This window comes from Aegilops tauschii, chromosome 2 (genome assembly GCF_002575655.3).
Source record: "Aegilops tauschii subsp. strangulata cultivar AL8/78 chromosome 2, Aet v6.0, whole genome shotgun sequence".
NCBI classification, from domain to species: Eukaryota; Viridiplantae; Streptophyta; class Magnoliopsida; order Poales; family Poaceae; genus Aegilops; species Aegilops tauschii.
In genome coordinates this window covers 644,716,802-644,726,985 of record NC_053036.3, presented here as the reverse complement: position 1 = coordinate 644,726,985, position 10,184 = coordinate 644,716,802, and the positions used below count along the sequence as shown (strand labels likewise).

Here is a 10,184-nt window from a genome sequence, read left to right as displayed (position 1 = left end):
CCAGAGTTGCCCCTGGTGGCCACCGGCGGCTGACAGGTTGGGCCAACACTCAGAGGAGCACTAGCCCGGGGGTTTAAAATAAAGATGACCCTTGAGTCTGCAGAACCCAAGGGAAAAAGGCTTAGGTGGCAAATGTTAAAACCAAGGTTGGGCCTTGCTGGAGGAGTTTTTATTCAAAGCGAACTGTCAAGGGGGTCCCATAAATCACCCAACCGCGTAAGGAACGCAAAATCAAGGAACATAACACCGGTATGACGGAAACTAGGGCGGCAAGAGTGGAACAAAACACCAGGCATAAGGCTGAGCCTTCCACCCTTTACCAAGTATATAGATGCATTAATTAAATAAGAGATATTGTGATATCCCAAAAATATCCATGTTCCAACAAGGAACAAACTTCATCTTCACCTGCAACTAGCAACGCTATAAGAGGGGCTGAGCAAAAGCGGTAACATAGCCAAACAACGGTTTGCTAGGAAAGGTGGGTTAGAGGCTTGACATGGCAATATGGGAGGCATGATATAGCAAGTGGTAGGTAGCGCGGCATAGCAATGGAGCGAACAACTAGCAAGCAAAGATAGAAGTGATTTCGAGGGTATGGTCATCTTGCCTGAGATCCCGCAAGGAAGAAGAAACGAGTCCATGAAGAAGACAAACAGACATAGTCGAACGAATCCTCACAACTCCGGAACGAAACCGAAGCTAACGAGAGAAGCAACTCGGAAAGAAACAAACAACATAGTAAACAATCATCACATAAACATGGCATGATGCACAATCAAGTATGATGCATGTCCGATTTAATGAGCATGGCATGGCAAAGTGCAACAAACAACACTACAAATTAAGTGGAGCTCAATATGCAACGAGTTGCATATTGACTAAACACCACATACAATTATTTAGTTCTCTCTCGGTTATGTACCCAACAATATTAAATGTTGATTAACATGGCAAGAGGTGAGGCATAAGAAAACTACCTATCTAGGCAAGTTTAAATGAGGCCGGAACAACAAACAACAATTCCGGAAAATCCCCATATGCATATTTTGAATTTGCTACTGTTCTGCCCTAAACACAATTATAATGTTGTTAAACAGCAAAATAAAGTGCACCATGTTAAACTAGGCATTTTTCTACCCCATTTACATATAAAGTTTATTAAATTCGGAGCTACGGTTAATTAGTTATGAAATAAATCATTTTAGCATGGCATTTAGCAAAATAAATGCAAGCTGCATTTTAAACATTTTAAACAAGGATGTAAGCAGCATATTATGAAACTAGATGAAATTCTGAGCATTTTTCATATATAATGTTTTTACAAATGATGCATGGTTATTAAGTTATTATATGCATGACAAAGAGGGTTTTTCTGCAAAACAGTAAATCCTGGGAAAATAGTTAAAATCGCAGAACCTAAAAAAACCTATGCGGGCCGAATCTGGCTAGCCCAATAGGAGCACAGGGGAGGGCTGGGGCTGCTCACCCATGGGCCAAGCCCAGCTGGAGAGGAGGAGGCCCAAGCGGCGCAGATCTGGGCCTCAGGCGTGCTTGTGGCCCACGCGGGCACGTGCGCCAGCGGCCTGGGTCACGCAAGCGTTCTCCTTGCTCGCCCGAAGCAGAGAGGCAGGGGACGAAGCAGGGGAGCTCGGGAACGGCAGCGGAGGTAGCAGGGGAGCGGCGGTGGCGAACTTGACGGGGAGGTGGCTTCCGGCGGCACGTGGATGGCGGGGACGTGAGGATCTGGCCCAACGCGGCCGGATCTGGCAGTCTCCGGTGTCGAACGTAGCAGGCCAGCGGCGGGAGCCGATGGAGCTCGTGCTCCGGCGAGCTACTGCTCGTTGCCGTCTAGACGGAGACAGGGCTTGGCGCGGAAGACGCGGACGACGAGGAGGAGGCAGGGTCTCGGGTGCTTGCGAGCGGAAGGCGAGCTCCGGCTCGAACCAGACGAGGGACTTGGCAGAGCGGGCGTGGAAGAAAGAGCTCAGGCTCCGGCTTGCTTCTCGGGGGTCGCCGGACGAAGCAGGACAACGCAGGCGGCGCCATGGAGCTTGGCGAGCTCCTGCTCGTTCCTGTGAAGGAGAGAGAGATGGCCACCGTGAGAGAGAGAGGGGGGAAAACACAGGAGGGGGAGGAGAGGTCGCGGGGTCGCCTGGTAGTCTAGGTCGACGGAGGGCGAGGTCGCCAACAGCAGGTCGAGCTCCTGCTTGAGGAAGGAGGCGCGCGAGGTGGTGCTTCGGCACGGGAGTTCGAGGCGGCGGGGTCGACATGCTCGGGAACGAGGGCGCCATGGGAGGAGCACGAGAGGAGCTCGGGGTAGGAGGCGCGCTGGAGCAAGGGCTGGAGGGCTCCTGGTGCTCCGGTGGCTTGTGGTGACAGGGGAATCGGGCGAGCGGTGCTGGTTGGATGGATCGAAGGAGGAGGCTTGCGGGCTGATTGGAAGAAGAATGGGGATGGATCCCGAGGGAGTTTTGGAGGAGTGGCGGCGCCGAGAGGGATCGATGGGACATGTCCCTAGATTTTAGCGTTGGTCTTTATATAGCAAGTGGATTTTTGGGTAGAGGTCTAATTGGACCCTCTGATTTAGATCGGGCGGTCGAGAAAAATAGGCTAGGGAAGCCCAAATAAGAAGTCAGAGATATTTTGTAGATGTTAGGGGATGATCCGGACCCAGTGGTCATGACAGAGCGGGTCGGGTTCGGGACAACTTCCGGGCGCGCGTGAGGGGGTCAGTGCACTGTGCAGAGAGGGTCAAATGGTCAGACAACAAAAGAACGGTTGGACTGAGAAAGGTCAACGGAGGCGAGGAGGGACGCGGCAACTACGAACGGATGCAAACTTTATGAAAACTTGCAGATGCAATGCTTATGATGACATGATGAAATGCAACAAACAAATAAAACACACGACGGTCACGCAAAACATGGCAGGCGTCTGGAGCGTCGGTCTTGGGGCGTCACATCGGCCTCGTGAGCTTTCTCAAAAATCTCTACCTTGCCGCCTTTTGGTGCGTCTGGTGTTGTCGCCCTTCATTTACACTCCACCATGGCCAACGTCCACCCTCTCTTCTCTATGAAGAGTTTTTCATAAGTAACACTCTAAAATCATGTTATTTCTCATCGCTTGTTCTCCCCACTCTCTTGGGCAATTACCACCCTTCTGGTGGAGAATCTGCACGTGCTTTATACATGTTCAATGAGCCAGAGTCTCTCCCGTCCCCATTTGCAGTCGGGATTGGGCAATGACCATCCTCCAGTGTGAGGCTTCGGGGTTGTCAATGACGCAATGCCTTGATGATGATTACACACGGTCCTTGCCGATGGTTTCAGTGTTGTCTTTATGGGAGCTCCCATGTGGTATCTTTCGGAGTTTGCCACCCTTTTGTGCTATTGTTGCCTTGTTTTTTGCTTATGACATAACCTGGGCTGAATCACTCAACTCTCTAGCTATAGAGGTTATTATTTGTGTTGTGTTATTATTATGTATTTCTTTTTTGTGTGTTCTTGCTTCGCCAAGATGTATAATGCCTTGGGTTGTTAAGGTTATTTATGTTGTGTCATTATTATGTATTTTGTTTCCCTTATAAACTAAACCAAAAGAATCGGAATTCCAATGGAAATTAAACTTGAACTAAAACTCCCCTTCCATTCAAAATCTTCGGAAAACTGTTTACCTACATTGCTTGGGATGTCCAAAGGTACTAATCTGGTTGGGTGATGCTTGCTCTTTTAATCGCCTTGCAATTCATGATCTTCTCTTTCCCCCTCCTCCATAGTGCTAGGCCTCCTAGGGCATCGCCATGGTGCACACGCCTGGAGTTCTATGGAGAAAACTATAGCGGATGAGAGAGACCCCCTGGTTTTTGGAAGGGTCGTTTTAGCTCTCGAGAGCATGTGCTCCAGAATGAACAGTAAATAAAGCATGTGAAAGCATGTGCTCCGAATTTGATTTTCCCTGGTTTTCCTACGGTGGCTGCTCCTATGTATGCCAGCTCCTGCTAGTTGGTTCTAGTGGCGGTTTGGTTAAAGTGAAGTCTGAAGCTATTTGCCTGCTACAATACATCGTAATATAACAGACTATTTCCATGGATGAAAATAAAATCGAAAGGAAGTTAGACCAAAAACAAAATAATCGTAGCGCTTATCTTGAAAAAAAATTACGTTGCACAGTTGGTGTTCTTTGCTTTGGTGATAACTAGCAAATATGTCTGTGCGTTGCAACGGGAGATAAAATAGTATGCATTTAAAGTCAATGAGAATTATATGTGCAAGCAAAATTCTGTGTGCACATGAAAAAAGAACATTTAGCTTCTCAGTTTCGCCACGTGTGAACGAATAAATCCGCTATTTTTCCATTCATTGATCGAGGGTGTTTAAGAGTTTTGTTACGTTATCATACGCCAGAGAAGACTCATGAGTTATTCAATCAACTCTTTTTCATTCCTTTCCATCAAGGGGATTTTAAGGTGCCAAGTTTCTAAATATTCTATGAAACATGAACAATTTTTTAAATCCTGAACAGTTTTTTGAAAATTATATACACTATCGAGAAAACGCGAACAAAATATGAAACGGAATATCTTTTAAAATTGACAAACATTTTCTGAAAACACAAACTTTTTTATAAAACATGAACTTTATTTGAATTTGTGAACATTTTTTTAAAATGGGACCATGTGTTGAAAATTCATAAGATTTTTAGAAAATATGTATCTTTTATACACGAACATTATTTTAATTTTGAAAATTTCACTAAAGCATGAATTTTAAATCATATTTTCTTTTTAGAAATCCTGAATAATTCAAAAAACAATAATTTTCTTTAAAAAAATGGGCAACGTTTTGCACATTCCGAATATTTTTCAAGATAGCTACAAACTTTTTGAATTCTGAACATTTTCCAAAATTCGTTTTTTATTTTGAACTTTTTTGATAATTTTTAATTTACGAAATAAATTATAAAAGAAAATAACTTGGAAGAGAAAAAAGAGGTAGGGAAAGGAGAATAAAAAGAGAAGTAAAACACAGGAAAAAATAACATGGGCCAGCCCATTATTGGTTGTCCTATGCGAAACTCTGACTATTTGTCGCCCTTGCGGAAAACAAAAGTTTCCCAGCTGCGTGGGCAGAGAAATAAGTGGGCTGGCTTCGCTGGGCCACAGCGCGCGGCCCACGTATGAAAATTCTTTTTCTAGCAGACAAACGCGTAAGAATTTAGTACCACCTTGGATAGAAAAAATTAATTTTCGATGGTGAATGGATGAAATTTTTTTACGAAACGCACCTTGGTTTATTAATAGATAGATAGATAGATGTAGAACATTGCATACTGGACAGAACTGGACCAATGGAATTTTGTTTAAAATATGTTTCTCATGACATATATCATAAACCTCCTGACCTCGAGCACACACACGCCACTCACTGCCCAAGGTTATCCAAAATGCTATACCAATAGAGTTCCTACAAAAATCATACGCACCCCTTCCAATCATACTAAACCTCCCCCTAAATACTATGATGTGCTGAGTATTGTTGTTAATTTTTTGACTAATTTAATCCAAAAATATATCACTAGCATAGCACTGACAGAATTAACAACATGCTGATATTGGATCACGAAAGCACATACTACGCTAACAGTAGATACATCTACGCATAACGCTAGTATGGCTAAGACGGTAATATAAAGGAGTGGGATAAGCGAGTTATACCCTCCAGCGGCGGCAGCCGCAGCATCCTCAGCGGCCTTCTTGTCGGCTTCAACTTTCTCGGCGGCGGCACGTTCAGCGTTGGTGGACATGATGGTGATGACGAAGACGACGTGGACGTAGAGGATCGGAGGCGAGCGGTCGCTTCCCAAAATCTATTCGCCCTCTCCCCACTAGTAGAAAACGGATCTTTAAAACCGGTTGCAGAACCGGCATTAAAGGGAGAAAGAAAAAAAAAGGAAACAAGTAAAAAAGCGTGGTCCCCGGGGATAGGTACTTCGTCCGGCGCGGTATCATTGCTGAGCGATCGCTCGCTATCTGGAAATGGAGTGTTAGTTTCAAATAGAGATTGTGTGGGTGTGAAGTGTACTGAAGATCGAGGTTTTTCTTCTTACTAACTTTGTCAAAGAGGCTAAAAAAACAATAAATGACCAACGAAACTTCGAGTGAGTAGGATAAGGAGGAGTAGTCGGAGGATCTGAGAAGGGAATTAGAGAAAAAAGAGCAGCAGCTCAGTAATAACACCTAGGCTTTTGAATTAACTCTGCGATTTGGAAGACGGAGGAAATGAAAGTAGAAGAAGTTATCGAAACTCGGAACCACATGTTCAATCTTTTTTTAGCGGTTTCCCCAGAGATCTTTATCATTAACGCAACCTTCATTTTGCTCATTCATGGAGTTGTATTTAGTACCTCTAAGAAAGATGATTATCCACCGTTAGTTAGTAATGTGGGTTGGCTTGGATTACTTAGTGTTGCGCGCCTAGGAGGGCAGCGCGCTTGGGATGCGGAGGAGCTATTATCGCCCAGCTCCCTAACCTAATGCGGCCGGACCGCAGGGAACCTTAGCATGGGGGGACGTCCTAATCCTTTTGCCGCCGCAAGACCGGCTAATCGTACGCAGCAGGAGCAAGGGAACTCCCCTGGTTCAGGAAGGCACATGAGTCCGAACGCTATTATGAATGTGCGACCGACACTACACTACGTAGGTACCTGTGCATGCAGGTGAGGCGTCGGTCGGTCCTAGAAACGGCGGCAGCTAGCGAGGAGTTAACGACCGGACGTGCTGCAACCTAGGGATCACCAGGCAGCTCTTTCGCTCTATAGGGATATCGGGGGGGCATAGCACAATTCTTCTTGGAGGAGGGTTTTGGTTTGCCCAGGTGACTGATCCTGCCATAATATACTCCCGCCAATTCTATTGCACCGGCAACCGAAGTCGAACATACATACGACGATCTTCATGCGTGAAGGGACGGGAGGAAAGAAAGGGCGGTAGATGATAATGCGAAAGGGCGCCGCGTCTGGCTTGATAGTAAAGCCAAAGAAAGACGCCCCAAGACAAGATACAACTGTTGGGAAGGGGACATGATCAATAGAACCTGGCTGGATCCGGGCCGGGATAGTGGCGCCCATTCCTAACCAGTTCTGAAAAGGTTCGCTCATGCTGGAGGTACTAACCACTTAGTGATCGGTCCGCTAGTTCACGCAAATCCGAAGAAGTTATCACGGACGAGCCACATGCAGGGAAACTTGCACGTGTGGTTCTGGCCGGGCTTTCCTTCGGTATCTAATAACCTTGCTTCTGCTCGCCGCTGGCGCACCTCTCCTAACTATTGCCCATTTATTCTGGAATAATTTTTTTAGGAGGGACAATTTTACATATTTCTGCCAAATCCTTCTATTATTAAGTACGGCTGGTACCATTTCGATGTGTTTCGATTTTTTCGAAAAAGAGAGGTTTGATGCTTCTGAATTCATTGTATTAATTCCACTTCCTACTCGCAGTATGCTCTTAATGATCCCGGCTCATGATTTAATTGCCATGTATTTAGCTATTGAGCTTCAAAGTTTATGTTTTTATGTGATCGCAGCATCAAAAAGAAAGTCTGAATTTTCCACGGAAGCCGGCTCAAAATATTTGATCTTAGGTGCATTTCCCTCTGGAATATTATTGTTCGGGTGCGACCGGACTACTACCGATCAATTTTTTGGAACTTATTTATAGACTTGTAGAGACCCTCTACGTAGTTGTAATTCTAGGGCAATCGATCCACTTTCCCCATAGCCCTAAGGCTGTGTCTCGATCTCCTACGCGCGAAAGATAAGATACGGGAGACGGGGTCCTATGGTATGGGTCTTCGACCCTTGGTCTAATTCCACGACGGAGAGTCGGCGTGGCGTAAAGTGAAGATTGGGGGGAATAGAGCGAAATCCCCGTCTGGGGTATTCCGAAGGTGTAACCTAGGCAACGAAAAAGGGGCCCGATACTTCAACTAAAGGAGCGACCTGTTGGTTCACCAAACCCCGACCCAGTGTCACACGTTCTCCAGGTCCGAAGGGATCCAGTGCCCAACTACCGACTCCTCCCGGAATTGCGTTATCGGAGCCGAGCCAGGAATAGCCGTTAGTGGACACCTACCACTTTTCACCGGTTAGAGAGGCCCTCTTTAATACATTAAGAAAATATGTTCACAGGGGCCAGAAAGACTCGGTCATAGGAACTTAGACCACCTACGCGCTGGTAAACGAAAACCACCTCGACCGGATCTACCGAACGAAGAAGGCCGCCCCGTCGAAAGAATTAACACGCCAAAAGGGCCACCAGCTTTCCCCCAAAAAGGGGAGATCCGCTGCTTACTGCTCACGGAAACATCCGACCTTATGGTCAAGTCGTCCGCCTATCTTTCTGATTTCATTCGTTTTCCGATCGCATAAAAAGTCATGAGATCAAAAAAGAAATGTGAGAATGTAGTTACAGATGTAAAAAAAGTCAATATCTCGTTCTCTTGGTCCATAGATGGGGCGTCCTATCCGATGGATGAATGAGGAGCCTCTGTCGAGTAGTGAAATGATAGGATTCTTCTTTTCGGTTAAACCGAAACACAAGTCGGCGATTCAAGCCAGGAGTGCGGGCACCTTAAGAGCGGTCAAAGCTAGAAGCTATATCATGACTGCTGGAACGAAAGACCCGATGAGTATTTTCGTACCACCTTCCAATCTTCTTAGTCAATTGTGTACTTTTCCACTAGGCGAGACATAAGTTATCGGAATCCGGGGCCTGTTTTTCCCTATTTCCCAAGGGGAATGTCAAATTGTGTGGTTTCACAGTCTTATGAGACAGAAAGTTTTGGAAAATGGAGCTGCCGTTTTCACTACTTTGGTCCCTAGCGATATTGTTGCTTAAACTAACATGGAAAGTGGGTTCAATCACTTTAAAGTGCCCTCTCAAGTGTCATCTCATAATGGTAATCTCCTTATGGTATAGTAATTTGGCTTAGAATAAGAAACCTATCTCTTCCCCCTAATGGCTTTTCACTACCCCTTGCGGGAATGCGTATCGTTGCTGCATCGCCACCGTATTCCTGACTTGCTTTTCCGAACTGCTTGTTTTCTCGGGGCTGCAGTCCAGTTGCTTAGTGGTTTGCTTCTCGGTCTACCCAATCAAGGTTAGACCTCGCTCTATCAACCATTGCTTTAAATAGTATCATGTTATTTCATCTTTCATTGATACCATCATTACAATCGAGGGCCTACAATCCATGGAAATCCCTATTCCGATCACTGGGAAAGAAGAGCAAGTAAGTAATGAATGAATGAATGAATTTAGATGGTATATAAACATCTCCCCATGAAGGGAAGGTGCTATAGTATCTAACTAAGAAAAAAAGTAGGTTGTGAAATGATAGGAAATATGCCATGCAGAAAATCAAGGAAATATTTCCTGGATTTTCGGATGACCCGGCTTATCTTTGCAGTTATCCTTATTTAGCAGAATCTAGTGAGTGTTCCATTAAAAGGAAAGAGAGCTATTCGTTGTAGGATTGATCCAGACAACCCAACCTAAGTCACCTATTGCGCCTAACCTAAGTATAGTGCCAGTGGTCGGCGAGGAGAAGTTCATTCCTGTAGAGAAGAGAGGGGATCCTATTTCCTTTCCCCCTTTCCCAGTATGGCAACCTTATCTTCCAGCATGAAAGTTGGTATCAGAATGAAACAATCCAATCCATACTTGTGGAGTGCTCAGTTCAGTTCCTGATTTATCTCAAGCCTAAACCGGAAAAGGAAACCTATTACCCGGGGTCCCCCCTTTCGGCTATCTCATCTGCTGTTCCTCGACTCTCAGGAAGGTAAGATCATCAATCAATAGTAGGCTGCTGCTCTGTGCAGTTAAAGATGGGATCCAACCTGTTCTGTTTGCTTATTTCCTATAATCTGTGCTCGATTCCATATTTCTGTATCCTTCGATTCCCGGGACAGATCTGATCTCCTTTATACTTACCTCAAACAATGAGCGAAGTCGAGATGTTGATGAGAAAGGGGCTTTTCTCAAGGCCAAAGAGTGCTCTTTGAAGGCTACTATGCATCCTTACGAATACAAGAGTGGTTTTTTTTGTTTTGGGTATAGCAGGACTTGAACCTGCGACCATTAGGTTAAAAGCCCAATGCTCTACCAACTGAGCTATACACCC

The 10,184-nt window shown here is 45.4% G+C and overlaps 1 non-coding gene across 1 annotated transcript; it reads right to left on the bottom strand.

Annotated features, from left to right (window-relative positions):
* Positions 1 to 10,111: 10,111 nt before the first annotated feature.
* Positions 10,112 to 10,184, bottom strand: TRNAK-UUU (transfer RNA lysine (anticodon UUU)). Its single transcript has one exon. It is a non-coding gene; the product is annotated as a tRNA-Lys (tRNA).